Here is a 6,000-nt window from a genome sequence, read left to right on the forward strand (position 1 = left end):
TTCCAGTTGATTAGTTTCAGTTTCCCTAATCAACATGCAGTGTCTACAACTATCAAAACTATCCTCCACCGATAGCCCAACACAATTATTTCTAAACAGATAATAAATTTATCAAACAGATAAATTATCAACATTTTCATAGGTGAGTGATTAATCAATCCAACTACACCATTCAATCTCATAATTTCTCAATTTCATGATTTTCAACTCAATTTCATATTTTCCATACTTCCCCAAATTAATTATTTAAACTTAATCAGGGCATTTTCCCCCTTTTCTCGAACATCAACCCTAAGGTTCAATTTTATCAACCCGACAATAATAACCCCATTTTCCAAGGTCTCACATACACATGGGGCTCAACAATTGAAAACCCCTCTTTATATATTTCAAATCAAATCCTAACTTTCCAAAATTTCCATAACTTCACCATTTAATCAAAATGACTAAAATTTATGTCAAAACTCATAAAGACAAGTAGTTTATCCCTACCTCAAATGAAGAGACCCAAAGGAGATGAAGAGAAAAACCCAAGATGCTCCAAAGTCCAACTTTTTCGGATCAAAGTGTAGCCTAAGGAAAGATCTACCTTTTTTACAAAGGGATTAAGGTAGAGACACTCTAAATCAAGAGTATTTGTAGAGAGAAGTAGTGTATAGAGAGAAAAATAGTCGGATCTAGGGTTTGGGGTGAAAAAAAGTGATGAAAAGTGATGTATAACACGCTGCTGCCAACTGATATATTCGAGGCTCGCTTGAGCGAAGAAGTGGTCGCTTGAGTGACGAGACACAAAAGGACCTCGCTCGAGCGCAAGAAGCGTTGCTCAAGCGAACAATGCGAAGTTTTAGGTCTATAACCCAGAAGTACGCTCGAGTGCAAGAGTCCTCACTTGAGCGAAGAAATCCAAAACATAGAGCTGGCTCGCTCGAGCGACAAAAGCCTCGCTCGAGCAAAGAATACCAACCTTCAGGTCAAAAAGAGGCGCAAACGCACGCTCGAGCGCAAGAGTTCTCGCTCGAGCCAAGAGACACACCACTTAAAGCTTGCTCGAACGAAGGAACCCTGCTCGAGCGAAGGAACTAAAACACAAAGCTCGCTTGAGCGACAAAAGCCTTGCTCGAGCGAAGAAACCAAAATCTGAACGGCAACCATTTGTTCCTACACCCAACCAACCTGTTTCAAACCTGCCCAACACATCCCAAAACTTAAATACAAAGAATCAAAGGATGGAAACGAGAATAAGACAACAACATACAACCACTAGACCCGAGTCAGGAATGCAATACATGACGAGAAAAATCGGGATTTTTCTATAACACGACTCTCAACTCGGCTTTTGAGGAAGTCGGCCTTAACTCCCCGTCCACTTCAGGGCGGGTTGACATATTAGACGACGATATTTTTACCAACTTAAGAGATCTTCCCAGCACGGAACCTGAAGACATGGCCGGTGAGTCTCTTGCACAGATGGCCAAGAAAAATAATGCCAAGAAGATGGCGGCTCGAAGAAGGGCCGAGGCTTCCAGGTCTGAGCCCCCACCACCTGTTCAGACTGACTCTCTTCCTCCCGTTCCGGTTGAGGCTGTAATTTCTCAAACTATTGTTGAAGAAATGGAGCAAGCTATTGTAGAGGAGTCGGCTGTTGGCCAAGCGGACTATTAGTTGGCCGAACAGAGGGGGGAAAAATGCCCCGCCGAGTTTGGGGCCGATTTTTCTGAAGAGTTAGTCGACAAACGGCCACGTATGGATGAACCGCAGGATATCGCAACACCGTTTATTATCCAACCAAAAATAAAGAACACGTCTGTTTCTACTAATGCATCGACTTTAAAGGACCCTGCTGTGGCGCTAAGTGTGGCCTCATCGATATCTTTGCCGGTTGATAGGGTTGCGTTCCATGCAGAGCCAAACATGGTGTTGATAGCACTAGCTGCTCAGTTAGTGGTACTGGTATGTACGCTTACTACTATTTTTATCATTATTGTTATGCCAGTTAACTTATGCGTGCTTTGCTTCAGACGATGGGCAGGATCGCAAAGATCAATCGCCGACATTGCGACACTGTTGAGCAAATCGGCTCTCTCAAAGCCGAAATTGAAACCGAAAAGAATAAGGCGAAAGAGGCATTAGCTAGACTGGCAGTGGCATCTCTCAGGGCCAACTCTGAAGCCAAGAACGCAGAGTAAGAGCGAGCTAGCGCCGATGCTGAGGAAGAAAAGGCTAAACGCTCGAATCTTCTCAGAGTTGCCGCTGAAGATAGAGCAAATGTTAGCGAAGAGGTGCTAAAGTTATCCAAGGAAGCAATTATGAAGTTGGAGGCCGATCTGGAAGAATCGAGGAAGGCGAAAGAAATTGCCGAATCTGAGGTTTCCAAAGCGTTCAATGCCGGCGAGGTCGCTGCCTTGGAGAAATATGTGGATGAAGTGCCTATATTTGAGAATCAAGGATTCAAACACGGCTGGCTCAAAGCCTTAGCAATCGTTAATATGATATTGGAGCAGCCAATTCCGTATGAGCAGCTAGAGGTTGAGCCGCTGGAGTCTGACCCTGAGGAATAAAGTGTAATTTTGTTTTTTTGTTAGTGTTTTTGTCATGACCTGAACCCGCCCCTACGGGTTAAGGACATAACCGGCCAGTAATCAAGGGATTACCTATGCCCTCAAACCAAACAAGACATAACTCATCAGAGTAAAGGGGCCAAACGGAAGCAAATTCAAACTTTTGTCCATAGAGCTGTGCTTACATGGCACGTCATAACAATCCATATGCACATATGTTAGTAACTCACATCAAAATATGCAATAACATAAAGTTCTGTACATACAGGATCATTCAAGTCTAAGTCAGCCAATCAAAACTATATACAACCATAATCCAAAGTTCTCGCCAATATGACAAAATATAACGAAATAGCAAAAGGGCGAAAACAAGTCTCGAGCGTGAGACAAATGGGCTGACTCTTCAAAACCTTGGTTGTTCCATACAAACTTCACTGAGGCTGGGTTTGGACCTCCCTTGGCTCACCTACAGACACATGAATGAGCGTAAGTGAAAGCCCAGTGAATAATATCGAATAAAGAAGATACATTCGAACAATATACGACAAACAGCCTTGGGCCCAATTCATATTCTATCTAATATACACATATATCAAGTAACTGCGGTTCCAAACACATCAGACGGCCTCGGGCCCAAACCGTTCATGTCAAACAGCCTTTGGCCCATTTATTCTTTCACTCATGTCGGACTGGCCTCTGGCCCATTCATTCTATCATTCATGTCAGACTGGCCTCTGGCCCATTCATTCTTTCATTCGTGTCAGACTGGCCTCTGGCCTATTCATTCTATCATTCATGTCAGATTGGCCTTTGGCCTATTTATTCTTTCGTTCATGTCAGACTGGCCTCTGGCCTATTCATTCTTTCGTTCATGTCAAACTGGCCTTTGGTCCATTCATTCTTTCGTTCATATCAACTGGCCTCTGGCTCATTCATTCTATCATTCATGTCAGACTGGCCTCTGGCCCATTCATTCTTTCATTCATGTCAGACTGGCCTCTGGCCCATTCATTCTATCATTCATGTCAGACTGGCCTCTGGCCCATTCATTTGGCATAGCAAACATTTGTTCACCATTCAAATTACCGAACTTATAAGACTTACATAGAAATAAGCAATTGGACAAACAACATATTTTAGATATCTTTATTAAGATATTACTCACAGTGATCGACTGGATGATTTGCCTTGGAGCTCAACCCTGGGAGCTTTAATCTTCCAAACTCATTCTTAATTCTTGAGTTGGTCTTCAAATCATTCAAGCTTCAAGATCAAAACTTCAATTGTCTCCCTCTCACTCTCTCTAGCCAACCCTTACTCTCCTCCCTTGGAGTAATTTTCGATTTTGAGCTCAAATAGAAGAATATAAGCATAATAGACCTCCTTTTATAGTCTCTCACTAATCACATTTGATTAGAGTTAAATAATAAAGCTTAATTAATCGTTCTGAATCTAATTATTTTGGTCCAAATCAATTTTCAATTAAATTTCACCGTAGGCTCTAAAAATTATACTAATCACAATGGCATAGTCAATTTCGGTTTCTGTGGCCGATAAGGCCTTCAATTTTCAGTTTATAATAGTAAGTTGAACAGATATTCCTACGGTGAACAGATAGAAATTCAAAACCACATATACTCATATAAATGGCACACCAAATCATGTCAAACACATAGTCACAATCACAATTAAGACTAATTAGCATAATACAGAACAGGGTTATCACAGTTTCTTTGTATGTAATTTTTTGTAGATTTTGTAAGGCAATTTTCATGAGTAAAATGATGACCTATTGTACTCAATTTGTTAATGAAAATCGTCTTTTTGCCTATTTTCCATGTGCAAAATTTGAGAGTGCAATAGTTATAACTAATTTGAACGTCAAAACAAACACAACTCAATTCGGCTATAAAATTGTATACATTTCCTGGCTAGCTTGTTAACAAGGACAAGAATATCCTATATACCTTGCAAGCTGCAACTGGTGAATAAATTATTCAGCTCAAAACTAAACGCCTAGCCGAATGAGGTAATGTATTATCATTCAGCTATATCATCAAATGCCGATTAGAGTGATGCCCTTGCCTTATTTGGGCATATCGTGACAACGCCGAATAACTGGTGTCCTTGCAAGTTGCCACTCGAGAACAAAATATTCGGCTCAAAGCTTAACGTCTGGCCAAATGAGGTAATGTATTGTCATTTGGTTATATTATAAGATACCGATTAGAGTGATGCCCTTGCCTCATTGGGCATATCATGACAACGCTGAATAACCTGTGTCCTTGCAGGTTACCACTCGAGAACAAAATATTCAGCTCAAAGCTTAATGTCTGGCCAAATGAGGTAATGTATTGTCATTCGGCTATATCATCAGATGCCGATTAGAGTGATGCCCTTGCCTCATTTGGGCATAATGTTACTGCGCTAAGTATCATGTGTCCATTTGGAAATATTTCAGACCCTGTGAAAGACGTGGGGCTATTGTTAAGCGCATCGGAAGTGCTGCGTCCGTAATTAATGAATGAGGTAGTTAGTATTTAATAAACTGCGGGTGTAGACGACGACGGTCGATAATTAGAGGAAGAGCAGAAACGCGAGTTAGGCCATAGATGTCGCAAAGGCTGTTCTTCAATAGTAAAGGAGAAGCAGAAGTTTAGCTAAATTGGACGCTGAAATACATCATACTGCGGGAAGCGAAGTGCAAAGAGCGGGGGATGTAACAATGGAGGGAAGGGAGAGACGTCGGTCTCCCAGGCGTCGAAGTCGGTCCCCCAGAAGCGATAACACAGTGAGGTTCCCCAGGGATGGGGCGCAGCAATGAGGGGGATCAAGGAGTCATATTGACGGTCAGAGTGCTGCGCGAAGTGAGCTGAGCAGAGCTCCGCGCCCGTTGAGTTTTTCAATTTTTGTGGGGAATAAACCGATGACTGAAGCAGATTCGATCGTCCGCGACCTAAATGTGGCGGTCGAGTTTGCTTGATAGATTTTTCCGCCCGAGGTCTAATAGTCAATGGTTGGTTGGCCTGACTACGAAGTTTTTTGGGATGGCGTCCATGGAGCGGTGAGGGGTCTGTACACTTCCTATGAAATCGCATGCATCTCCATGCCGCGTGGAGGGAGATAAAGCAGAAAGACAATAGCATTCGAAGCCAAGAACAACACGCAGAAAAGGTCGAGAACGAATTAAAAAAGGCAAAAAACTCTGACAAGTAGTCAACCAGTCAAGTCAATCCGATTGTAATAGAAAGGGTAAACTAGCGGCTCTTAGATCATGCCATTGCCGACCGAGATACGGCGAGCATGTTCGCAAGAGAAGCAATAAAAACAAAGGCCTATAATGAAGGGTTTTTTGACGGTCGGAAAATAGGTATCGAGAAGACGAAAGAAAAGTTAGCTGAGGACGTCTGCCTGTGTGAAAATCATGGGTTTAAGCATGGGT

This window comes from Camellia sinensis, chromosome 1 (genome assembly GCF_055761805.1).
Source record: "Camellia sinensis isolate YWXY chromosome 1, ASM5576180v1, whole genome shotgun sequence".
Classification (NCBI taxonomy): Eukaryota; Viridiplantae; Streptophyta; class Magnoliopsida; order Ericales; family Theaceae; genus Camellia; species Camellia sinensis.